The sequence below is a fragment of the Ovis aries genome, chromosome 7 (genome assembly GCF_016772045.2).
Source record: "Ovis aries strain OAR_USU_Benz2616 breed Rambouillet chromosome 7, ARS-UI_Ramb_v3.0, whole genome shotgun sequence".
In the NCBI taxonomy this organism is placed as follows: Eukaryota; Metazoa; Chordata; class Mammalia; order Artiodactyla; family Bovidae; genus Ovis; species Ovis aries.
The window spans coordinates 56,509,643-56,536,996 of record NC_056060.1 but is presented as its reverse complement, the minus strand read 5'-3'; the positions used below and the strand labels follow the sequence as shown (position 1 = coordinate 56,536,996).

At 41.6% G+C, this 27,354-nt stretch overlaps 1 protein-coding gene and 1 long non-coding RNA gene across 25 annotated transcripts in view; one reads left to right on the top strand and one right to left on the bottom strand.

Moving 5' to 3' along the window:
- Positions 1-665: 665 nt before the first annotated feature.
- Positions 666-15,664, bottom strand: LOC121820089 (uncharacterized). Its single transcript, XR_009601222.1, has 2 exons — positions 15,080-15,664; positions 666-6,456 (listed from the first exon to the last, which is right to left on the bottom strand). It is a non-coding gene; the product is annotated as an uncharacterized LOC121820089 (long non-coding RNA).
- An 87-nt stretch (positions 15,665-15,751) lies between these two features.
- MAPK6 (mitogen-activated protein kinase 6) overlaps positions 15,752-27,354 on the top strand; it is a 33,425-nt gene continuing 21,822 nt past the window's right edge. For 10 of the 24 annotated variants that reach the window (XM_060417959.1, XM_060417946.1, XM_060417955.1 and 7 more), the window contains exon 1: positions 16,477-16,566. The gene's annotated coding sequence lies outside the window, so the exon portion shown is untranslated. Of the gene's footprint in view, positions 15,900-16,476; positions 18,094-27,354 lie in introns of those variants that run through there. The other 14 variants (XM_060417958.1, XM_060417947.1, XM_060417957.1 and 11 more) reach the window with 6 other exon arrangements.

Sequence of the window (27,354 nt, the reverse complement as noted above, 5' to 3'; positions counted from 1 at the left end):
TTCATATATATATATATATATATATATATATATATATATAAAGTCACTTCAGTCGTGTCTGACTCTGTGTGACCATGTGGACTGTAGCCTGCCAGGCTCCTCTATATATACATTCTGGATATTAGACTGATATCAGATATATGATTTGCAAATATTTTCTCCTATTCTGTAGGCTGTCTTTTGACTTTCTCGGTAGTGTTCCCTGAAGCACAAAAGATTTTAATTAAAAGAAAATATTTTAATTTTGATGATCTAAACTTTGGTTGACTCTGTTTTGTATCATGTCTAAGAAACCATTGCCTAATACAAAGTCACTAAAATTTATACTTTTTTTCTAAGAGATTTATAGTGTTAGCTCTTACGTTTAAGACTATGATTCATTTTGACTCAAGTTTTGTGTATTTTGTGAGATAAGGGTCCAAATTCTTTCTTTTGCATGTGGATAGCACCATTTATAAAAAAAAAAAACCCTATTCTTTCTTCACAGAATATTTTTTTGGTATTCTTGAAAATCCACGGCCCCATAAATGTGTAGGTTTATTTCTGGACTCTCAACTTTTTTTCCTTGATCTACATGTCTATCCTTATGCCAGTACTACAATAGCTTTGTAGTAAGTTTTGAAACTGGGAATCGAATCTTTCACCTTTGTTCTTTTTCAATAATGTTTTGACTATTTGGGGTCCCCTACAATTCCATATGAATTTTAGGATCAGTTTGTTAAGTTCTGTAGAAGAACCAAGTGAGATTTTGATAAGGATTACATTCAACCTATGGATCAATTTGGATCATATTGCCATCTTAACAATATTATGTCTTCCAATAAGTGAACATGGACTATCTTTCCATTAATTTAGGTCTTCTTTAACTTTCTTCAACAAAGTTTTGTAGATTTCAGTGTACACATCATGTCAAATTCACTGCAATCCATGTCAGGTAAATCTTGTTACTCCTTTGGGATACAGTTTCTTTCCTCCCTTATCAGACCTAGCATGTCCCCAGCTGAGTTATGCTTCCACTTAACTCTATGTATAGACTTTGTGGACAGGAGGGTAGAGGGGGAAGATCCTGAGGAGACACATTTTGTACTGTAGGAAGAGTCCTTGGCATTGTCTCAAGCAAGGGGAGTGGTTGGCTCTTGATAGAAAAGGGTGGCTCACTTTTTCAGGCTCAGAGGATAAAAAAAAAGCTGGGAATGTATGTGTCAGGGTCTCCTTCTTCCTCAACAAGAGCCCTGTCTTTGGACTAGGAGACCTAGTCTAATTAGTAGTTTAACCTTCTTTGGAACTTGGCCACATTGATGAATTAGTGTTGTCTGGTCCTTATCTTTCTCTGTGCTCCCTCTGCTGGTTATTAAAGTCTCTTTGCCAAAGAGACTCTCTGGCTTTCACAGTTGGCTTTCAGCTGCCTGCTATCCACTTGCTCAGCTTTTTGTTTTCTTCTCCTAGAGCTTCAAAAGAGCTAAGCAATACCCATACAATTCCACTGTCCTTATAGTTACTACTCTCTCCATATATTGCACCAACTAATTAATACATTCTCTTCCACGAGTATGCTATTCCAATTCACCACTGGTGGAAGTGTAAGTAACTAGACTGCTACCTTATGCCAGGGGCTATCTGTGCTCCATTCATCACCAGCGATGTGGTCCTCCTACAAGTCAGGTGGTGATCCAAATCCAAAATCCCATCTTATCAACTGCTTTCTCAGGTCTCTCCTTGCTCCAGCTGTGCCAGTTTGGGTTTTCCAAGAAGCAGACTAAGACAGGCTTTAGCGTTCAGGATAATTATGAAGAAGGGCTCTTGGGATCAGTATCTATGGATTGAAGGGGAAGGAAACAACACTGGGCAGACAGAGATACTGATCTGAGATGCAAACTGGGTAAGCTCAACTAACCCCACTGGGAGCTCTTTAGCAGAAATGGCCCATTGCAGTTGTCCTGCACAGGGCCAATATAGCCAGGCTTCTCTATCCTTCCCTTGATCAGTCCTTGGATTTGGGCCACTTGGGAAAGGGGCATCTCCTTGGGCAAGGTGGCTCTTTGCAGGTGAGGCCAAACCTGAAGAAAATGACCACTGACAGATGCGTGTCAACCACAGTCCTCATGACTGGGCAAAAGATCCTTCCTTGACGGGCATCTGGTCAATGCATCTCAATGTCCACCACAGTTGTCATGCCAGCAACCTACTCTCAAACTATTCAGGTAAAAAAAAGTTAATTATCCTATGTGTGCAACTTTTTTGTAAGCTTGAATGTTTTCAATTCAAAACAAAATATATGAACATGCTGCTGCTGTTGCTAAGTCACTTCAGTCGTGTCCGACTCTGTACAACCCCATAGACAGCAACCCACCAGGCTCCCCTGTCCCTGGGATTCTCCAGGCAAGAACACTGGAGTGGGTTGCCATTTCCTTCTCCAATGCATGAAAGTGAAAAGTGAAAGTGAAGTTGCTCAGTCGTGTCTGATTCCTAGCGACCCCATGGACTGCAGCCTCCCAGGCTCCTCCGTCCATGGGATTTTCCAGGATTTTCCATGGAGTGGGGTGTCATTGCCTTCTCCATGAACATGCTAATATAAATTAAATGTGACTAAGAAAACACCTAGAAAAGAGCCTTCTGTTGCCAATACAAAGAAAGGGGAATGGTATTGAAAGATGAAAACTCATTTGAATTAGTAAAATATGGATCACCAGAAAATTCAGTGGGAGGTAAGACTGAAAAGGCAAGTTGAGGCTTCATCCTTGCTGTTACAACATACTTCAGAATAGGGTAATAACAGGAAGTGCCTATTTCATCACAGCTAGACCTGCCTTTAATTTCACCTCACCTCTTCTGAGTAGGTGAAATCTTTTTCAGATTATTGTTAATGGTTACTGTTTCTTATCTCCCTCTTTCTTTTGTTCCTTCCTCTCCAAGCCCATCACGGAACTTGAAATGTGAAGATGCATGTCTTTGCTCAGCTTCTCATACCGTGATGAAGATTATTTTTAAAATTAATCTCTGAGTCACAGAGCGAGGAGGGAAAGAATCATTTTAATCTCTTCCTTTTCCCGCCTTCATAATCTGCTGTACGGCTAAATCATTTTTAAATATCTGTCTTTTTCCCTCTTCCCCAAGAATCGTTTGCCTTTTATTTTTCCTTTGGAAACAGTCTTTATAAACCCTCAGAAGCTTCAAAAACTGGAAGAAAATTTTCTTTGCTGAATGGACCACCAGCTAAATTAAAGGCTTCTGTAAGCGGCTTTCATGTAAGTAAATCTTATTTCTGATAATTCTGACTATTGGGGCCTGTAGGGATTTTACACAGTTTCTCTTCATCCCCTTCCCACTGGGTCGTCAGCTGTACCTGTCTGGGCTTTGCTTTGTCTCTCCTGGGCTGCAGAGAGAACACTCCTGTTTTCCGTGGGAGATGCAGGCAGAGTCTTCTGGCCTTCTGTCTGTGCAGCATGCTCCAGCATGTCTCATGCTTCACTATTTGATCACGATTCTTTGAGGGATAAATAAGCATGGAAGCAGTGAAAGCGACATTCTTCAAAACTTTTTTTTTTTTTTAACCAATTTACACACTAAACATTGAAGAAAAGCCCTACCCAGCTAAGTTACTCAAAAAATAAGGAGAAAGTTCTACCTTGGGTAAAGCAGGCACTTAAAAGGAATATCTGTGAAATGAATTGAGTGAAAGGAGAGAGCGAGCTGGCTTAACTTCAGGAAACCATGGTTTAAACAGGCAAGCTTCTGGGTGGAGATATTAATAGCACCCCTTATTTATACAGTCATTTAGCATTTTCGGAGTGCTTTCACACACATTATCTCCTGAGATCCTTGGAACAAGCCTGCGAGGGAGTGAGGCATTTTAACGATAAGATTAAATGACTTGCTTGGACTCTAACAACTAGTAAGTGGCGGAACTGGGGCCAGTACCAAGGTCTGCTGACTGTTGTTGGTGCCAAAATACTGGATGGATTTTTCTGATTTCATGGAGGAATCCTCAAGGATTACTAGAGGACTAAACTTAAAAAATTTCATAGACTGTTTGAAAGTGGGCTCATACAAAAAAATTCACTAGACTGAGATGTCCTTCAGCTCTCCAGAGTAGTAAACACCAAGCAGACCAATCTAAATTGAAGTAAAGATAAATTGCACAAAGCTACGTGAGTGGACAGAAGTATGGCAAATGAATTTCATTCTGTACTGATTTTTGATAATCCTTTTAGGTGGTTAGTCTGAAAGACACTTGAAAGACGACGAGCTTGAAATTATGTGTTATTTCAAGAAAGAGAACCATGAGTTATTGCTGTTTGCTAAAGTCATAGAACAATAATTTCCATGTTAGCGTCTTTGCTAAGAACGCGGAAAACAAAACTGAGAGCACTGTTTTGTTCTACATTTGACAAAATGGTAATGAGGCTAAATCTAGTGTAAAGCATCTAATTCCGCCTCAAAACCTTAGAAAAGAGCCTAGTCTATACACCAGGTCAGAGAAAAGAGCAACTAAAATAATCAAAGATTTCCTAAGAAGACAGTTGCTTTAAAAATAGTAAATAAGTGGATATTTGGAGGAAATTCTTATTTACCTTTTGAAGTTAATGTCATGGGGGCAATTGTGATATTCAAAAACATTTCATTTTCAACAAACATTTTATTGGGAGGACACTATATTCAGATACTATGCCCCACCCTAGAGTTTAGAGTAAATAAAATGTAGATGTTCACAATCATTGTCAGAGAATAACAGGCTGGATGAATCTTTAGTCCAACTCAGCACAGCTTTTCTTGTGTTCTTTACGAATTGGCATCGAGTTTACAGTGAAATCTCTTGGGTTTGGTTGGTATGTGTTAGTTGCCAGAGACCAGTCAACTGTGGTGAATTTGCACACAAGTTCTTCAAGCAGCAAGTCTGAAGGACTGGACTCTTCATACCATGTGGAGGATACAGTGAAGTTATTACAATTAATAACCTTTCTCATTAATGTTTAATTGTTTATCTGGGTCTTACACACACCATCCTTCTCGAAGATCTCAGTATTTCTTCTGAGTTAGCAAAATACAGATAGTCCCTGAATGAGAGTTATGTTCCCAAACTTTGATTTCTAATTTAGTTGTTTGAAACTGAAAATGCATTTTTCCCAGAGAATGTGACAAATACTGGTTAGGTTCTCAAGCCAACTCTTAGCGGCCCATTTAGCCCACAAGCAGCTGGACTACAAGAGGATGAGAACTGTGACCTACATCATTGTTTCCATGGGAAAATGTGCTCTACAGCGGAACAAGGACTTCCTTCCACCCCCACTTCCTACCTCCATGAGTAGAAGCCACTGTTTACTACAGGACATGCAGCTCCTGTGAGTGGGCAGCTGGGTGCTGCAGCAGCCTTGGACGCCCCATCCACAGAGCAGAGGTCCTCTCTCACCTCTCCTGCCCTAACCCTGTCGTCAGTGAACAGGATGCAGGCAGGTGGAGTGTCTTTTCCAGACCCACTTTCTCCAGAGCAAGGCTATTGGGACTCTTTTGTGGGCTGGGGGGTTCAAAGTTGGCTACCTAATTTCTGAGGCCTCTTATTCAAAGAGTAGGAAAAAAGAAAGGTACTAAAATATAAAGCTTTTCTCCTTTCTTTCTGGTCTCTCTTGACTTAGAGTGTTTAATTTAGACAGTCAATAATTATAACAAATATTCTAGGTAAGGAAAAATTAAAAACAAGTTGTCAGCATGAATTTTATTGTAAGATGCAAATATAGTTTGAAACACAAATATGAGTGTTTACCTCCTATGTGAAATCACTAAAATGACCCAGTTTCTATGTTGCAGCTCTTATGAGCATGTGTTTTGATCTCACCAGAGCAGTGGAAAGCAACTAACCATTAGCAGCAGAAAACAAACTTAACCATTATTTTTTCACTTCTTGATACACACATTGAACTAACACTCCTACCTTTGACTTACTGAGGTATAAGAAATGGCTGAAAGGAGAAAGAAATATTTTCGGCCTGGAAGGAAAAGGCAAGCCACTCCAGTATCCTTGCCTGGGAAATCCCATGGACAGAGGGGCCTGGCAAGCTACGGTCAATGAGGTTGCAGAGTCGGACACAACTGAAGAGACTTCGCATGCGTGCAGGTGGTTGACTAATAAGGGGAAGTGACACAAGAAAGGACGTGATAGGGTTCCTTGATCTTTTGTGTTTCCTAAAATGCCTTCTTTCTGCGTTTGAAGCAAGTTCTGGTTCCAATGGAAACATGGCCTCTCAGAGCTGTCAGCACCCCCACTTATTCAGTTGTAAATGTATCACACCTTGTACTTCCTTGCTTTGTCTCACTGAACTCCAGTGCATTGTGAGTCCACCAGAATTCTGTCCTCACGGGGCACTGAGAAAACTGCATGTGAATGGGGTGGCAAAGAACAGTGGACACGAATTGCATCTATCTCCTGCTCACATGGATGCTCCATTGTCCCATCCAACTTCCCTGCAAAACATGAGTTCAAAGATAAACTTACTAGGGATTTCAAGATGGTGAGAGGAGAGTATTAAACCAAATATGGGGTCTTTCTGAGCTTGGGTCCTGTGTAATGCCTTGGATATGGGACAAGTGTCAAAGATGGGGAGATAGCCTGGGGTGGGAATTCACAGGATAGAGCTTCCCAGGATGGGCAGATGGATCTTTTAAGCCTCCTGAGGATCTGGCCATTTCCTTTCAGAATACCACTCCTAGGGTACTCTTCACTGGAAACAGTGAAGGCTTCAGTCAGGTCTCAGAGATGGGTACTGGCCTCTGGGGATGACATCTTCAGGGAAGGTTGTTCCAATGGTGGTAACTGACAGCTGGTAAAATATGTCAAATAGGAGATGGGATTGTGGCAGATAGACCTACTGAACAATATTATATACCAGTTGATAACTTGAGCACTCAGAATGACCAATGTAAACACATCATCAGCATGTTTCCTTAGAGTTACACATAGTGATTACCTTCTTCCCCAAATGGCAGATAGCTTGACAATTTGGAGTGCAAAAAGGAGGGGAATGACCTTGTGTCCTGAAAGCTGCTTTGTCCCCACAATTCAAAGTATTTATCACTCGGTGGATAGGCTAAGGAACAGTTTGTCGAATCTTATTTTAATTTGCATTGATCATGTGCTGGAGGCCCAGATTGTTCTCAAAAACTGAGGATGGCTATAGAAGACTTTGTGGTCTCAAGAGTTCATTTCAAAAATGTGGACTATCTCCAGAACTCAGGAGCATCTCTTCTCCTCAGGCTAACAGGGCTCTCAAGATAGGAAGAGGATGGACAGAGTATAAATAAGAAAACCCTCAGACCAGATTTCTCTAAAGCCAAGAGTGTCGCCATAGCTCTGCTCCCTCTTAAAAAGTGTGTGTGTGTTGCCATGGGATCTACACTATTGTATTAGTCATTTAACTCTACCATTTCTGCAGATTTATCCCACTTCCAGAAAATACTGACTTCCAAGGCAGATAAATCACGGGGAGGATCCTTTATCTGTTGTTCTTGCAAAATTATCCGAATAGGTATTTCCCAGTATATTTAAGTGGTTAGTTACATAACCATTATTCAAAAAGTAAGTGTACAGATTGAGATTTTGTTGCAAAGAAAGCTAGATTTTTGTCTAAAAAATGTAAGAAGCTTATGGCATTGCAGCTTTTCTCCAAAATCCTATTTATCATAGCCTAAGAGAATGAAATAATGTTTATAAAGTGTTTATCTGAAAGGGGTAACTTGATAAAGGATATTACCAGGAAACTAACAATAAATAATAATGAATAAATAATAAATAAAGGAAACTAATCCTGTATCCCCCTTAAAAGCAATGGTTCAGCAGTCACTAGTTCAATGTTCAAAGCAAACTTACAGAACATAATTCCACAAAGAACAAGAATCAGCTGGAGTTGGCAATCAGTTTCTTCAGTGGAAAGTTGTTTTATTTACAAAGAAAATTACAACATATTCCTTTGGAAACCATGTCTAGAAAAGCAATCATTTTAAATTAATAGTATAAATATCGACACATGGAAACTTGCAATTAAAGACCTTGGATGTTATCACCTCTCTATAGGCCCCTCCAGAAATTCCTTTTATAGCATCCCTGACAGGTGGCCACTGTTTTCTGATTGAACGCTTCCAGTGATGTAGAACTCACTTCACCAGGAGGTCCTGACCATGGGGCTCAATTCCAGTATCCAAAACTGTCCTTTCTTATGCTGAGCCAAAATCTTTCTCTCCATAATAGCCCTCCTGATGGTCTTATATCTGAACTCCAGTGCAATATGGAATAAATCTACTCTCTGCATAACAACTCTTTAGCAAATTGCTTTTCTGCAGGTTAAGCAGACCCAATTCCCTCATCTTTTCTTTAGAGAAAAAATGGTTTCCATACTCTACCTGGATGTCTCCTTCTAAAGAATTCTGGTTTGTTATGCAAGGAGCTCTTTTAATGTTGTATCTATGTTTGAACACATGAGTTCAGAAATTCTGAACTGAATAGCATAGGTCTAGTGCCCCTTGACTTGTTTTGCATTAACACAGTCTACATTTTGTTAGTTTTTTTTTTTTTTGGTGGCAGCTCACATTGTATGCATATCTCTATCTTATAGTCACACTATCAGGTCAAGTCTCCTAAATCCTGGCCCCTTTCAAATGATTTCTTGAACAAAGATACTATGCTTTGTATTTATTGCAACCAGATGTCATCTCTTAAAAAAAATTTTTTTTGAGTAAATATTCTGTCAACATATTCAGCTCTGAGTTCTGTATCCTCCTCAAATTTTAACTCAAAACATTGCTAAAAATATTGCCCAAGTCTTGACAAAGGAGGACAAATCTGTATCGCTTTTCTTGAGACTGGAAGCCTCAAGATTAATGTCTCTCCAGTAATTAGCACTCTTTGAATCAAACTTTCTCTACAATTCAGTTCAGTCTCATATTTCTCAATCTTATCCACAAAAATGCTTTGACTTTTTGAGATGATCAAGACTACACTACCCATTGTTTAGTAATGTAATAATCCTATCAAGAAAGGAAGTGGTATTTCTTTTGTCATTATTTACTTGAAAAGAATCTATGATGACTCCTATTAACTGTTACATTTCCCCTAACATATGTTTAATGATTTACATTAGAAAATTTCCAGGAATTGGCATCAAGCTTGGTGGTCTATATGTCTAAAATCTGCCTTACCCTCCATCTTTAAAATCAAGATACTGACAGTTTATTTTCATAGGAAGACAGTAAGTGAATTGGAAAAAGATCAAACAAGTAGCCTAATGAGGGAATCTAAACTCAAACAGGAAAAATGGGACCCACGTGGGTGACTCACGACTTTCCCTTTATCAAGGCCAGTTGATTTGGCTTCAAGTTATCACTCGTATTAACATCCCCTTTCTATGCCCAATAGAATCCTCTCTCTTCCATCCCCGCCCTCCTTCTCTCATGCTTAAAACACAATTTGAATTGGGTTTTCTGTCACTGTTACAAAAAGAATTGACTTACAGAAAGGAAGGCTCCTTAAAGGACATCAGAGTATTGTCACCAGAGTAAGACAGACTGGATGCACGGCAGAAAACAACAATGTGGACGAATCCTTCTGCCTTCTTCCTGTTGCCAACTTCTTGTTCACCTAATCTACCCTTTCCATTCATTCCAGAATTACCGTTCTTAAATACTAGTTGAATCATCTAAATTCCTCTCCTTCTGCCTTTAGCATAAATCCAAAAGTTTTGGCATCCAAGCAAGGCCTTCTCAATTGGGTACTAACTTGCCTTCATTTCCCCAGTCCCGTCAGACTTTTTTCCAAAGCGTGTCCAGCACATTCATGCTTTTGTACATTCTGCCCTCTCATCTTGAAATGTCTTTTTCCTCATACTTTGCTGATGGAATCAAGCCCAACTCAAATGCTCTGTCTTTGGGTTGAAACTTTCCTGGTATCTTCAGACCTCATCACTTGTTCCCTCCAATAAGAGCAGGTACTTTGCATTTCTGCTCAGGAAGCACTCATTTCAAGCTGCCTTACGGTGGACTTACCTGCTTCTTTCCTACATTCTTCCCCTACAACGGTGGCTTTCAAACCCTTAGCAATAACACAGCTCAAAGCAATAATGAGCAATAAGTAGCGCTAAATGTAATTTGCTCAGTCGTGTCTGATTCTTTGGGACCTCATGGACTATACAGTCCATGGAATTCTCCAGGCCAGAATACTGGAGCGGGTAGCTGTTCCCTTCTCCAGGAGATCTTCCCAATCTAGGGATCGAACCTAGGTCTCCTGCGTTGCAGGTAGATTCTTCACCAGCTGAGCCACCAGAGAAGTGCTACTGTGATCCAATTACCATTTTTATAGATATCCTACAATTAGTTCATCAATGCTAAGAAGTTCTTCCTCTTATTTTAATATCTCTGCGATTAGGATGTAGCAATAGGGTATCATTATTTGGATAGTTTTTGCTTTCTTGCTCCTGCTACTGCTAAGTCACTTCCGTCGTGTCCGACTCTATGCAACCCCATGGACGGCAGCCCACCAAGCTCTCCCGTCCCCGGGATTCTCCAGGCAAGAACACTGGAGTGGGCTGCCATCTCCTTCTCCAATGTATGAAAGTGAAAAGTGAAAGTGAAGTCGCTCAGTCGTGTCCGACAATACTACATAAAATATTGGTGTCATCAGTTCAGTTCAGTTCAGTGGTGTCTGACTCAGTTGTGTCTGACTCTTTGTGACCCCATGAATCTCAGCACACCAGGCCTCCCTGTCTATCACCAACTCCCGGAGTCCACCCAAACTGATGTGCATTGAGTCAGTGATGCCATCCAGCCATCTCATCCTCTGTCGTCCCCTTCTTCTCCTGCCCCCAATTGCTCCCAGCATCTTTTCCAATGAGTCAACACTTTGCATGAGGTGGCCAAAGTATTGGAGTTTCAGCCTCATCATCAGTCCCTCCAATGAACAGCCAGGACTGGTTGCCTTTAGGATGGACTGGTTGGATCTCCTTGCAGTCCAAGAGAATCTCAAGAGTCTTCTCCAACACCACAGTTTAAAAGCAATGATTCTTCTGCACTCAGCTTTCTTCACAGTCCAACTCTCACACCCATACATGACTATTGGAAAACCATAGCCTTGACTAGATGGACCTGACTGGATGGACCTTTGTTGACAAACTAATATCTCTGCTTTTTAATATGCTATCTAGGTTGGTCATAACTTTCTTTCCAAGGAGTAAGCGTCTTTTAATTTCAAGGCTGCAGTCACCATCTGCAGTGATTTTGGAGCCCCCCAAAATAAAGTCAGCCACTGTTTCCACTATTTCCCCATCTATTTGCCGTGAAGTGATGGAACCAGATGCCATGATCTTCGTTTCCTGAATGTTGAGCTTTAAGCCAACTTTTTCACTTTCCACTTTTGCTTTCAAGAGGCTTTTTAGTTCCTCATCACTTTCTGCCATAAGGGTGGTGTCATCTGCATATCTGAGGTTATTGAGGTTTCTCCCGGCAATCTTGATTCCAGCTTGTGCTTCTTCCAGCCCAGCATTTCTCATGATGTACTCTGCATATAAGTTAAATAAGCAGGGTGACAACATACAGCCTTTTCCTATTTGGAACCAGTCTGTTGTTCCATGTCCAGTTCTAACTGCTGCTTCCTGGCCTGCATATAGGTTTCTCAAGAGTCAGATCAGGCGGTCTGGTATTCCCATCTCTTTCAGAACTTTCCACAGTTTATTGTGATCCACACAGTCAAAGGCTTTGACATAGTCAATAAAGCAGAAATAGATGTTTTTCTGGAACTCTCTTGCTTTTTTGATGATCCAGCAGATGTTGGCAATATGATCTCTGGTTCCTCTGCCTTTTCTAAAAGCAGCTTGGACATCTGGAAGTTTACAGTTCATGTATTGCTGAAGCCTGGTTTGGTGACTTTTGAGCATTACTTCACTAGCGTGTGAGATGAGTGCAATTGTGAGGTAGTTTGAGCATTTTTTGGCATTGCCTTTCTTTGGGATTGGAATGAAAACTGACCTTTTCCAGTCCTGTGGCCACTGCTGAGTTTTCCAAATTTGCTGGCATGTTGAGTGCAGCACTTTCACAGCATCATCTTTCAGGATCTGAAACAGCTCAACTGGAATTCCATCACCTCCACTAGCTTTGTTCGTAGTGATGCTTTCTAAGGCCCACTTGACTTCACATTCCAGGATGTCTGGCTCTAGGTGAGTGATCACACCATCGTGATTATCTGGGTCGTGAAGCTCTTTTTTGTACAGTTCTTCTGTGTATTCTTGCCACCTCTTCTTAATATCTTCTGCTTCTGTTAGGTCCATACCATTTCTGTCCTTTATTGAGCCCGTCTTTGCATGAAATGTTCCCTTGGTATCTCTAATTTTCTTGAAGAGATCTCTATCTTTCCCATTCTGTTGTTTTCCTCTATTTCCTTGCACTGATTGCTGAGTAAGGCTTTCTTATCTCTCCTTGGTATTCATTGGAACTCTGCATTCAAATGGGAATATCTTTCCTTTTGTCCTTTGCTTTTTGTTTCTCTTCTCTTCACAGCTTTTTGTAAGGCCTACTCAGACAGCCATTTTGCTTTTTTGCATTTCTTTTCCATAGGGATGGTCTTGATCCCTGTCTCCTGTACAGTGTTATGAATCTCCGTCCTAATTGATGACACTTCAGATTTGTTAGAATAAGATACATAATCAAAACACATTTCACAGAACAGTGTTTTTACCCTTTGTTATAGGCTATGCTTTCTAGTTTTTTCTATTTCATTAAGAAAAAAATGCAGATCTTAATCCACCAAAATGACTTCACTATGTATGGCAGTTTGAAAAACTACTGAGAACTTAAACTCTTTACAGCCACACAAGAGTTACGAACTAAACTGACTACATTAATGACTCTACAACCCCAAAATATGCTTAAACATGATTTTAATTTCAAGAAATTTCTGCCCAAAAAGATGAAGTGGCAAATAACTACTGCAGTTTCAAGACCTTCGTCAAAGTCCATTTAACTGAACAACAAAGAGACCTAGCCTTCATCAAGGTAAACAGCCCCTCCTCCATAAGACTACTCTTGTTGACTTTTTAAGGTTTGCTTCAAAACTCTTCCCTAGGTCTAATAATCCAAAGATTTGTTGTTTGTTGTTCAGTCACTCAGTCGTGTCTGACTCTTTGCAACCCCACAGACTGCAGGATGCCAGGTTTCCCTGTCCTTCACCATCTCCAGGAGTTTGCTCAAACTCATGTCCGCTGAGTTGGTGATGACATCCAACCATCTCATCCTCTGTCGTCCCCTTCTCCTCCTGCCTTCAATGTTTCCCAGCATCCGGGTCTTTTCTAATGAGTCAGTTCTTCGAGTTAAGTGACCAAAGTATTAGAGTTTCAGCTTTAGCATTAGTCCTTCCAATGAATATTCAGAGTTGATTTCCTTTAGGGTTAACTGGTTTGCTCTTCTTGTAGTTCAAATATTATATCACAAAATGTAGTCCTATCTCAAACATGCTTTCAGGAGAAGGCAATGGCACCCCACTCCAGTGCTCTTGCCTGGAGACTCCCATGGATGGTGGAGCCTGGTAGGCTGCAGTGCATGGGGTCGCTAAGAGTCGGATACGACTGAGCGACTTCACTTTCACTTTTCACTTTCATGCACTGGAGAAGGAAATGGCAACCCCCTCCAGCCTTCTTGCCTGGAGAATGCCAGGGATGGAGGAGCCTGGTAGGCTGCCGTCTATGGGGTCACATGACTGAAGCGACTTAGCAGCAGCAGTAGCAGCAAAAATGCTTTCACTGAAAGACCTGTTTTTAACCCAAATTCTCTGAAGCTATCCTACCCTTGACCTCTTTCTCTAAGATGCTACTAAAACTCTGTCAACAAATTTGGCTTTGCTTGATCAACAGGTTATTTCGGTGGTCTTTGACACATTATAAGCTCCCTAAGGGAAAGCATAGCGCTTCTTATTTATTCTCTACCCTCTCCTCATCACTGCAGATCGTGATGCACTTGCTCCTTGGAGGGAAAGTTACGACCAACCTAGACAGCATATTAAAAAGCAGAGACATCACTTTGCCAACAAAGGTCCATTTAGTCAAGGCTGTGGTTTTTCCAATAGTCATATATGGATGTGAGAGTTGGGACTATGAAGAAAGCTGAGTGCCAAAGAATTGATCCTTTTGAACTGTGGTGTTGGAGAAGACTCAGTCCCTTGGACTGCAAGGAGATCCAACCAGTCCATCCTAAAGGAGATCAGTCCTGGGTGTTCATTGGAAGGACTGATGTTGAAGCTGAAACTCCAATGCTTTGGTCACCTGATGCAGAGAGCTGACTCATTTGAAAAGACCCTGATGCTGGGAAAGATTGAGGGCAGGAGGAGAAGGGGATGACAGAGGATGAGATGGTTGGATGGCATCACCAACACAACGGACATGGGTTTGGGTGGACTCTGGCAGTTGGTGATGGACAGGGAGGCCTGGCGTGCTGCGGTTCATGGGGTCGCAGAGAAGGACACTACTGAGCGACTGAACTGAACTGAACCCTCTCCTCCTGATGTTCAAACACTGATGGATGGGGGAAGAAAGGTGTCATGAATTTCAGGGGAGCTCCAACAGGCAGAGCAGGGATGTACAGTAGTCAAAGAGGAGCTCTTGTTGTAGAAAAGCGGCATTCACAAATAAGAAATCCTGTGGTTTGGACAACTCTTCCCTTTTTCTTGGTTTCATCTACTCATTGCGTCCTCTTCACACCTGCTATTCAGATGGTATTACTTTTAATATAAAAAAATATAAACCATTCAAACTCCATCCCACTCACTTAACTGCAAGCTAGTATGTGAGCTTTGAAGTGGTCTTTGCCTCCAGCTTGAGGATACGCATAATAATAGATACCGGGTTGCCAAACCTTTGGTTCTCACCAGGAATGGTGATTCGGTCCCTGAAAAAAATATGTTGACCTGTGTCTCTAATTTAATACCTACTACATTTCACATAAATACTGGAAGGCTTCCTGGATTGAATCAGCCATACTAAAATGAATAAATAAATAAGCTTTTTTTTTTTTTGTCCTAGTGGGCCCAAGAGGGTACCAATCTACATTTCCCACTTACCTCGCTGTACACTCTGGTCCAAATTCTACGCTTCCCTCAGACTGGCTTAGTCCCAGCTCCTGCAACAAGCCAGGTGCTCCCCTCCTCCACGTTGTGGCTCATTCTGTTCCCTCCGCAGGAACAGCCCCCCTCCTCCGCCAGGCCATCTCCTCTAGTTTCAAGGGCTCCTTCTCATTTAGCTGAAAGGTCAGCGGTGGCAACCTCATTTAGAAGCCTGCCTTAGCACTTGACCTTTAACGCGTTTGCCTTCTTCCTTGGCTGTTGCTTTCTAGCCCATCCATCTTCGGGTCCAGCTTCCTAATTCCCAGGGGATGGGGAAGTCTTGCTCCTCTAGGCCGTCCAGTCCCATGCACGTAGTAGGTGTGCAGTAAACGCTCACAAAGAGTTTGACCACCATGTGCTCTAACGCTGGGGCAAGTAGCAGAGCGAAGAGAGCCTGTCTGTTCACCTCCTTGCCAGCTCCCTAGCCCAGCCCAGCGCATCCAACCGGAGGCGGGGGACAAGCCCGCGTACTTCTCTTGCCGCCCCCGCGGCGCGCGGAGCCCAGTCCCGGGCGTTGGAAATTCCGGCGCGTGCCGGCGCGCTGGGCCGGGCGGGGGCGGGGGAACCCGTGGAGTGAGCCTGTGACGTACGGGGGCGTGGCTCCAGAGCCTCCGCCCCCTCTTCCTCGCCCTCTCTCGCGGGTCGGGGTTACATGGCGGCGACTGCGGCAAAGCGAGAGCCTCGGAGACGCCGCTGCCGCCAGCACAGCCGGAGACCTGAGCCGACACTGGGGGCTGTCCGTGGGCCCTGCACTCCCTCGATGAGTCGGAGAAGTCCGGTAGGTATATGTGTGTGCGTGTGCGGGGCGCGCCGGCGGGGCGGCTCAGGAGGGCGCCGCGGCGGGCCCGGCGGCTGAGCCGGCTCTCTCCTCCATTGTGTGTGACCCTCCGGCGGCCGTCGCTCAACAAAGGCGCTTTTGTTCCGTCTCCCGCCCGCCCTCGGCCCGCCCGCCGGCTCGCTCTCTCGGGCCTGGCCGGCGCGTCCTCCCGCGGGCCGCCGGCGGCGGGCCGGGGTCCCCGCGTGGGGCCGGCAGAGCGGCCGGCGCGCCCCTCCCACCCGGCACGCCCCTCGCGGGCCGGGGTGCCGGGCCCGGCGGTGCGCGCCGGCCTCGGGCCAGGCTTGCCGGCTGCCTGCCGACCGCTTACGTCTGGCTCCGCAGGTTCGAAACCCGGCCCGGCCGGCGGCGGGCTGACGCGGGGCGGCGGCCGGGAGGGGCTACTCGCCTCAGCAGCGTGAGGTGGCGCGGAGTCTAGCCTTCCTGGCACGCCGCCTTTCGAAATGCTCCCGCGTCTCCTCCCCCATCCCACTCCGGTGACTCGGCCTCAGCTGACTCCGGCCGGGCAAAGTCTCCCAGTGCACAAGGCACATTGCGTAGCGCGCCGCTCACTCGACTCGGCGCGGAGCCCCGAAGTCCTCTGCCCGAGTTGAATCTGGCCGCTAAGGAGGTACAGAAAAACTCCAAATCGGAATTCCTAATTTCTTCCCCCTCCCTCTACTACAGTCTTGTCTGAGCTGCGTTCGGGACGCGCGCAGCGGTGGTGGTCCGTGAAAGTCCCCAAATGAAAACTTGTTTTGTCTGTTCACAGAAAAAGGGCTTCCTCGCTTCTCGGTGCATATTTCTCTGATTTGGTGAGGCTCGTTGATAAGTAAGGATTTTTTTGGCCGCTTTTTGTTCCTTAATTGGTAAGATTGGTTCAGGTGTTAGGTGGGAGCGCTCCGAAGCAGGATCTTTTCGATTCCTTTCCTTTTTGTTTCTACCTTTGCTCGCTCATTGGGAAAGGTCCACTAACGTGAGGTACTGCATTTGCAGCACAATTCGTGTTCTTTTCCTTCATCGCTAAAAATGCCCTCCAAAGTCAGTCTGAGTATTTTTTTTTTTTTTTTTTACAGATACAAGATGATTTATCAAGGGAAAGAAAAATTAACAGGGGACAAAATAGAGCGATAACAGCTTCAGAGTAGTTTTCCGATTGTTTAAGTCGTCTAGCCTTGTTATTTTTTAAAGCTCTGATGGGACGCATCCTCTCTCTTGAACGTTGGGGAACTGAAATGGAAAGAGTAGTCTAATTAGAAGGTTGAAGGGATCAAACAGGACTGGGCCCTGAAAGGAAATTGCCTCTAGAGTTTCTTCTTAGAATGTCAGATATTTATGTTTGAAATAGGCTTGCTAATCGGTGGCAGAGACTTTACATTTCTTGAATGGGTAGTTGTTCCGACATGTTTAGGAAGGGCTTGCTATGTGCCAAGGAGCAGAGAGTCCTTTCACATCACTGAGTAAGAATTGCCTTGTGAAACTTGTAAAATTGCTTATTGGTGTCCTGAATTCAAGAATTGCAGTCGTCTAGGAAATATACCAGATTTGAGCAGGACGTGTTTTAATCACCTAAGAATTACTGTTAGAAAAAGAGCTCTGGGAAATGAAGGATTATTTATAAAAACCTTTATCTATGACCATATTTTGTAGTTCAGTTATTTGCGAAAGAGGATTAAAAATGTTTGCTACTTTCTGTGATTAAGAAAGAATCCAGAGAAGATTGATTTGAAGATCAGTTAATTTGCGATAGAAAAAGTATATGTTCTAATGACAAATGTTAGTACTAAAAGTGTTGCAGCATTTTGCATAAGTTCGTTTAAACATCGTGAGAATTCATAACAGAAAATAGTAAGGTTTGCTGACTCAGGGTACATTGCTGAGGGGATGGGGTCGGGTAGGAGGAAGCTTCGAAGTGCTGCAAGTTTTGAGTTGGGTGATGACTCATCCTGCCCACGGACTGCTACGTGGCCCTTTTTTTTTTTATACACTGTATTTTTTTTTTTAATGATAGGCTAAAATGCTCCTGTCTACATTATAATTCTCTCTCACACAGAGGAGCCACAGATTCTCTAAAAAAGTAATGGCTTCTAAAATTGCATTTTAAAGGGATATCATATATTCTGCAGGTGGAATTTGGTAACATTTGTTGAAAAGAAAGGTAAAATTAATTGCTAGTCAGTTGGGGCAATGAAATATTTGATCCTATGGGTTGGCCAAAAAGTACGTTTGGGTTTTCCTGTAAAATGTTAGGTGAAAACCGGAGGGAACTTTTTGGCCAATGCCACAGCAGTTCCTTGGCTGTTGATGAGAGAGATTTCTTATGGATTTTTTTTACAGATAGTACTTTTATGGTATAGATAGAAATTAACCATTTTGTTTTCATTGGTAATGTAAAAGTTAACTTTGTACTATCTAGAATTTAGTTTGTATTGTAAAAGTACAGCAGTGTTTAATCAGATACAGCTCTGAACATGAGCATTTCACTCTGGTGGAATTATATATAGTGCTTTCTCCTTTTTTCTAATCTATATTAATTTAATAGACTGTAATATATAATAATTTAGTTTAAAAGTTAAAATAGGTATTGTTATAGGCACTATTTTTTCATCAGTCCTTTTGGATTTACATTGAAATTTGGTAATAAAATATTTTGACTGATTGTAGAAAGCCATTGTTTAGCAGGTTGGCCTAAAATAAGATTGAGAAAAAAGGGGATTGAGAATAACAATGTGTTTTAAAAGTGAGAAGAAAAACTCGCCACTCTCATATTTTTCTTTGTATATACTATTTATCTTCTCAGTGATTTATTTGAATGGTTTTATGGGCAGTAAAGTGTATTAATGTGAATTAAGTCTTTGAAGAGATTTTGGAAGAACATTGCATGATTTATAGAGGGGAACTTTAGTAAAGTTTAATTCAAACTTTATACTTCCTACTAAAGCAAATATAAAAATACAAGTATGAAAGTATTAGAGACTTTCAAAAGCCTTCTAGAGGTTGAACATGTATTTCCAGTGTGTGTTTGTGTTTTAAGAATGTAGGTAATTACCTGTCATGCTTAATTCAGAATTTATAAACTGGTTATGTTAGTCTGTCTTCCTTCTGTGAGGTATTGACTTATGAAATGATGATGAGCCTCCCTGTTGCTATACAGTTCTGAGTTTGCATTGCCCACTTGAATTCTATGTTACTTTAGGGCCCCTGTTAAAATAGAACATGCCTCAGTAGTAAATTCTTTGTAGCATTGTTGGCTTCCTACTGTCAGCTCCTTCAGCCTGATTTGTGGGCTGTTAACATTACCCTATAGCCTGCTAGAGATATGGAGATTTTGGTTGGTTTTATTGCTCAGTCCTGATTGAGACTTTACAAAAACAAAAATGTTATTGTAGTTACTGTTTTTTTTTTCCCCCCTTGGGAGTTGCTTTTCATGTGGAACTGATGCCTTTAATAGTGGCATGGGCAGAGTCCACCAATGTTTCTTTTCCTTCTGAACTGCATATTTGGAAAGTGTAGTGTATCCCCTTTGATATGTTTTAAAAGGTTTATCTTACATAACATGTCCACCTTTTAAATCCATTTCTGAAAAAGTATACAGAGATTGCAGCAAATGACATTTTCCCATTGATTTTCATTTAAATTTGATGTCTTTTTCATAGGGGAAAAAAAATTTTAATTCAGGAAAGAGACTGTCTCTTCAGAATGTGAGAAATCTATGTGCATTTAATTCTGTACAACCATAAAACTATAAAATGTTAGTTTTTACAGAGGGGTCCTGGACATTTTATCTTCCCCCAGGTACATCATTTGACTGCTCAAGAAACTGAGGCCCAGAGTGATCTAAAATCTTGGTACAGGTGATTTCTGAACCAGTAGTATTAGCATCATTTGGGAGTTAAATGCAGAATCCTGACCCCATCTCAAGACTTATTTAGAAGCTACAGTTTAACTAGATTCTCAAGTGATTCAAACACATGTTCATTTCTGGAAACACTGCTAAGTGATGCATATGTAAGTTGCTCCGCTGGTTAGTGACTGACTTGGAAAACTCAGGTCTTCTGAGTGGCTCTTTCCATTGACTCTCCTGAAAAACATCAAAAGGAAGATTGAGAATCTAATCACTGTCCAGTAGAACTTTCTGTGACGATAGAAGTATTAGTATTTTACTCTGTGTTGTCCAGTGAGATAATCACTAGCCACGTGACAATTGAGCATTTGACAGGTGGCTAGTATACCCAAGGAACTGAATTTTTAATTATATGTATTTCTAATTAATTTATGCTTCACTGCATGAAGTTAGTGGCTACTGTATTGGACAGCACATATTTAGATGATCTTTGCCCACATTAAGTTTAAAATTATTTAAGCTGTAATTTAATAACTGATTAGGCTTAATTTGGGATTCCCTGATGGCTCAGATGGTCAAGAGTCTGCCTGCAATGTGGGAGGCCTGGGTTCAATCCCTGGATTGGGAAGATCCCCTGGAGAAGGAAATGGCAACCCACTCCAGTATTCTTGCCTGGAAAATCCCATGGATGGAGGAGCCTTGTGGGCAACAGTCCATGAGGTCGCAACAAAGTCGGACAGGATTAAGCAACTTCACTTCCCTTAGACTTAATTTAATAATTTCCTCCTAATTTACAAATTGGAGTGATGGTAGGTTTCTAACTACCTACACCCCTAGAATGCCTAGGTATTAGTTGTTATTATAAAGCAATGCCAATTTTCTGATATACTCCTGTGTTCAATAGTATAGATAATCTAAGCTGCAAGAATATCTATTTCCCCATTTGTCTCAATCACTTGGATTTAAAAATATTAAAAATAACCTGTTAGGGACTTCTCTGGTGGTCCAGTGGCTGAGACTCCACACTCCCAGTGCAGGGGCCTGGGTTCAATCCCTAGTCAGGAAACGAGATCCCACATGCCCCAACTAAGGGTATGCATGCCACAACTGAAAATCCCAAAGGCTGTGACTAAGACCTGGTTTGGCCAAGTAAGTAAATATTTAAAATAAATAACCTGTTAAGTAAATGTTCCTCAATTATCTTATGGATAGCATTGAGGGGACAGTTTTTACCTCTGGCGTAATATCTCCAGGTCATTTGGCAGCTGCCAGATTGATCTGCCTTTTGTTGTATTATTTCCAGGTGTAGAAACATTGAGTGGTTCTTAACCTTCCACCTTATGCAGTGGGAAGATTCTAACCCTAGAGTAAGTCAGAGTGACCTGCGTCCAAATCTTGCATGATTTTGGTGAATTTGCTTTATCTTTTGGAGCGAAGTGCTCTTGTTTGTAAAATGAGACTTAAAAGGTGGTGGTTCTGAGTAACAGAAATAGTTTTTTTACTTAGAAAATGTGTGTGTGCTCAACCATGTCCGATTCTTTGTGAACCCATAGACTGGTAGCCCTCCATTCTCCTCTGTCCATTTTCTGATCAAGATTACTGGAGCGAGTTGCCATTTCCTTCTCCAGGCCTGCTTCCTGACCCAGGGATCAAACCCCACATCTCCCACTTCTCTTGCATTGTAGGTGATTCTTTACTGCTGAGCCACCAAGGAATCCCCCCTTAGAAAATGCCTGGCACTTAGGGACACTCAGTAAATTTGAATTACCTTCCCTTTCCCTTGTTCTGAGCTTCGTACAGCCTGTATTTAGTTTTATGTTTAAAATTCTGATTTTAAATCTTGTTGGTTCCCACCAATTACATGGCTTTTTGCCTTGCTTCATTCATGTATATCCCTAGTACATTCCTCCACTTGTGCTCTGAATTCCTTCACTGGATCTTTTTTTTTTTATTTTAAGAATTTTTTGATGTGAACCATTTTTAAAGTCTTTATTGAACTTGTTACAATATTGCTTCTGTTTCACGTTTCAGTTTTCTGGCCAAGAGGTATGTGGGATCATAGCTCCCTGACCAGGGATCGAAGCATCACCCCCTGCATTAGAAGGTGAAATCTTAACTGCTGGACCACCAGGGGCGTCCCATTCTCTTAACTTCTTCAGGACTCGTCTCTTGCCTGCCTCATGAATTTTGCCCCTTCTATTGGACTGTCTTTGAAAAAGTGAAAAGTAAAAGTGCCAATTCAACTCTTAGCAACCCCATGGGCTGTAGCTTTCCAGGCTCCTCTGTTCTTGGAATTATCTAGGCAAGAATACTGCAGTGGGTAGCCATTCCTTTCTCCCGGCGATCTTCTTGACCTAGGGATCGGAACCCGGTATCTTTATTGATATACAGATGTGCTTAGAGAGCTATACTAAACAGTAGCCACTAGCCACATTTGGCTGTTTAAACAAAAATTATCAGTTCCTTAGTCATGCTAATTACATTTTACTTGCTTGGTATCCATGTGTAGCTATTGGCTTCTGCACTGGACAGTGTAGATATAGAGTAGAAGTCTCTTACAGACCCTCTCCTGATTCCACATTTTTCTCTTCTAGCTATTGCCTCTAGCTATTGCTTCTAGCTATTTCTCTAGTCCACTTTCAAGCATATTTTCAGGAACTGTCATTGTGTTCTCGTTCCACTTTGCTTTGTTCTTCAACTCCAGACTTCTGTCACCATCTCACCACTAAAAGTACTCTAGTCAGGGTTACCAGCGATACCATTTACCAAATCCATCTTAAGGGATCTTACAGCAGCATTCAGTATTGTTAACAGTTTCCTGCCTATTCACCTGCTTCTCTTAGTTTATGGGACACATATTTTTTTCCCCTCCTACTTCACACCTTGTCATACATTAACAGGTTTCTCTCTCTTCTCCTGCCTTTAAATATTGGCATATCCCAGAGGTTGGTCCGGGCTTCCCTGGTAGCTCAGCTGGTAAAGAATCCACCTGCAGTGTAGGAAACCTAGGTTCAGTTCCTGGGTTGGGAAGATCCCGTGGAGGAGGGCATGGCAAACCACTCCAGTATTCTTGTCTGGAGAAACCCCATGGACAGAGGAGCCTGATGGGCTACAGTCTACGGGGTTGCAAAGAGTTGGACACGACTGAGCAACTAAGCACACAGAGGTTGGTCCTGGACTTTCTTCCCCTTCTCTTGGTTCTTTCCATGGATGATCTCATTCAATTTAGTTTTTAAAATACTATCTACATGTGAATAATTATCAAATATATGTTTCTGGTTTAAATATCTCACCTGAATAGACTTAATGTGTCCAAAATAAAAGAACTCTTTCTCTTACAGTGTTATCCAAGTCTCCTCCATCTCAGTAATTGGCACCTAGGAGTTATGCTTAAAACCTATGTTTTCCTGTATCCTCCGCCATATCCAATCCATCACCAGGTTTTCTTGGTCCCCAGAATATTCGGGTTGTCCTCTTTTTCTTCCTCATTTCTACCAGCCTGGTCTCAGTCGCCATTATCTCATGTGGCCTGCTGAAACAGCTTTTAACTGGTCTCTGCTTTCACTTGACCATCTTCTTCAGTGCATTCTCCTCCCAGTAGCTAGAATTATCTTGGAAACATGCAACCATGCCAGTTGTCTGCTTAAAATTCTTCAATAGCTTTCTTAGTGATAAAATTCAGAATCGTGCGTCTTGTTCGCATCAGACCCTGCTCCCTTTACTAAGGACGCCATCAGTACACTGGCTTCTTTTCTTTTCCTCCACAATTCCAAGTTACATCCTGATCTAGATTGTATTTGCTTTCCCCTCTGTTTGGGATCCTCTTTTTCCATCTCTTAGTAATGCTGCTTCCATCTTACTGTTCAGGCTTCAGCATCTTAGATGGCCATTTCCAAGCCACTCCATCAGAGCACTTGGCCAAACCTGAAGTGCTGCTTGCTTGTAAGTCTTTTCTCATTAGAGTGTAAACTGTGTGGAAGCAGAAGAACCTTAATTGTCTTATTCTCCACTGTGCCATAGAGTAGTGCTTGACACATGCCAAGTGCTCAGTAAATTTTTATGCACCTATAAAATGTTTGGCTCCCTTAAATTTCTGAAGGGAAAAAGTATGTTAAAGATTGCATTGTAGTCATTGTAAGATAATTCTGAACTGAGTTTTTTAGCTCTCTGTACATTATTGGTACAGTTGCAAAAACTTAAATGGGATCTGAGTATTAGATGGTAATGGGTATGCCAGTGTCAATTTTCTGATTTTGATTGTATTCTGGTTATGTGGAAGAATGTCTTGTCTATAAGAGACATACTAGGGTTGGGAAGGAAGGTATAGTGTACTTGTCAATAAATTACATTACTATTAGAAAGAAGCATGGGCTTTGGACTGAAACCTGAGGTTCAAATTCTGGCTCTCAGTGTGTGACTTTTAATGCATTATTTAAATTCTCTAAAAATCTCAGGACCCATTTTGCAGTGTTGTTAGGAGGATTTAGTGCAAGAGTAGTATGCTTCACACAATACATTCTTATGCTTGCTGCTTTCTATATTTAAAAAAATCTATTCTCATGTTCAGTGCTGTGACTTCCTTTATAATCCAAATTTTTTCATTAATTGCTTTTATAAGCGCTGATAATGTAAGATAAATATGTACCAGATGGTGTTATTTATATCCTCAAGTTAAAACTTTTTGAACTGTATTCCATAATGTAGTTTTAAAATTCTTAAAAACTGTATACTTTTAAGTTAAAAAGTAGAGCCTCTCAAAATTATTTCAATTAAAATATGTGGGAAAAAATAATAAAATATGTGTTTGTCTTGAGTAACATGGTAAATTTTTATCTTCTTTGAAATTGTCAGTGCATCTGTGGTATTTAAATGCTAATATATTAGTTTGTATTATTATTGATGTAAAAATACACAAAAATTGCCTAGCAAAATGAATCATCACTTATAATTGGTGATTTATTTAGTTTTCTCTTTTTCTTTCCCTTCACTCCCCTTGATGGGATATTATTAAGTAAACATAATGACCAAAAAGGAACTTCCCAGGTGGCTAAGTGGTAAAGAACACACCTGCCAATGCAGGAAATGCACGAGATGTGGATTTGATCCCTGGGTCAGGAGGTCCCCTGCAGAAGGAAGTGGCAAACCAGTCCAGTATTCTTGCCTGGAAAATTCCATGGACAGAGGAGCCTGGCAGGCTACAGTCCATGGGGTCGCAAAGGAGTTGAACATGACTTTTGACTAAAACAACACATACAGCAACGACAGATGACCAGAAAGGGAGAAGGTGTTTAAGGATAACCCCGGAGCCTTTTTATTTTTTCAGTGTATTATTTCACAGTCTATTTTAAATAATATAAACTGCTTCGCTAACACTGCAGACCTGAAGACTGCATGATTCAGGTTACCCTTGTAACCCACTGTGTTCTTAGGTTTCACTTTTACATATGCTGTGACCCCAGTACATTACTGCTTTTGCTTTAAACAGTCAGTAGGCTCTTAAAGACATTTAAACATGTGGTTTTTTTTTTTTTTTTTTAAGGCTTTTTGTTTTTTCCAATTATTTATGCTTTCTGTAGATCTTCCATTTGGTTCATCTTCATGATAACAAACTTAGCATTTCTTGTAATGGGAATCTGTTGGAGACAAATTCTTTTCACTTTTTTCTCTTTAAAAATGTTTTTGTTTTGTTCTTTTTGAAGTATGTTTCCCTCAGTGTGGACTTCTGGGCTGGTCGTTTCTTTTGACACTTGAGAGATGATGTTCTGTTGTCTTTAGCTTTTGTGTTTGTCAACCTTTGTTCCTATTGTATTTCCCTAGTATATACTTTTTTCTCTTTCATAGTTGCTTTTAAGAGTTGCTCTTTACCAGGACTTCCCTGGTAGCTCAGATGGTAAAGTGTCTTGCTTACGATGCGGGAGACCTGGGTTCGATCCCTGGGTTGGGAAGATCCTCTGGAGAAGGAAATGGCAACCCACTCCAGTACTCTTGCCTGGAAAATCCCATGGACAGAGGAGCGTGGTGGGCTACAGTCCACGGGGTCGCAAAGAGTCGGACACGACTGAGCGACTTCACTTACTCCCACTCTCTAACTAGATATGAGTTTCTTTGTATTTATCCTGCTTGCAGTTCATTGACCTTCCAGGTCTGCGAGTTGATATCTTTATCAATTTGGGGAAGTTTTTGCCCATTGTCTCATCACATACTTCTGCCCTGTCAGCTTTGTAAATCATGTCAGCTTTCTGAACTACTTTTCAGCCTTGCTGCTGGCTCTTTGGATTGCTTGGACATTTTCTTTGATTTCCAGTACCACCTCAGGTTTTCTTTACATCAGGTTTTTGCCTATTTTCTTAGGAAGAATATTTGCCTTATACTCAAGAGTGCCTTTGAGGGATTTATCTCATACTTCCTGTCTTGACCTCCACCTTAAGAGGGGCATCTGTCTTGGACAAAATGGATGCCCGTATGCTTCATGGGGTTTTCTCTCAGCTTTCCTGACGTGGCTTCAGACTTGCACTCTTAGTGAAGACCCATGGGGAAGGATTGGCAGGTAGGGCTTGTAACTGGGCTTCCTCTGAATTCTAATCTGTTACCTGAACCCGCATGTGGCAAATATCATTGTTTATAAATTTGACTGGTTTCTTCTTCGTCCTGTTAGTGGAAAATATCTTGTTCTCTTGCAACTTTATGAGAAATGAGAATAGCCATGGTCTCCTGTGTTAGGAAGGGCTTAACATTTTCTAGAGTTTAGAGTTCTTTGCATCCTTAGCTTTCTGATGTATTTCTTAATTACAGTTCTGTAGCTTACTCAGTTTATCGTGGTTTATCAGGAGAGAGTAATGGTGTCTTGCAACTTTCTGCATTTTAATCAGAAGTGGAAATCCTGAGTCTTTCACTAAACTTAAAATATTTTGGAGCTAGAAGAGACTGTAGAAATCATGGAGTTTAGCTACATCATTTTCCTGATGAGGAACTGAGACATAGTAATATGAGAGGCTTTGATTACAAAGCTAGTTCAGCCGCAGATCCTGGGCTAAAGTTCAGATCACTTTAGTTCATGTTTCTTTGTTTTTAATATGAGGTTAGTGACATCAGATGAGAAGTTTTCAACAGTATCAGACTGTCATGTGACTCTGATAAGAGACTTACGCTATTTTTTTTTTTTTAATTTGGCTGCATCAGGTCTTCGTAGCGGCTCACAGGCTCTAGAACTCAGGCTCAATCGTTACGATGCCTGGGCTTCATTGCTCCATAGCACGTGGAATCTTCTGGGACCAGGGATTAAACCTGTGTCCCCTGCATTGGAAGGTAGATTCTTAACCACTTGACCATCAGGAAAGTCCCTACTTACACTATTTTCTGTCTTACAAGCTTTCTTGTTTAGGTTTGGAGAAAATGAGAAACAAAGGAGAAAAGATATTCCAGAAAAGCTATATGCCATTCTGAATAATTTTTTTTTTAATTGGGCACACTCTTAAGTAAGCATGTGGTTGTCTCTATTTGGTGGGGATCCAGACATGCTTTATGTGGCCTTGCACAGTGGGACCTTCAGACCCTCACCAGGGTTAGCTCAGAAAT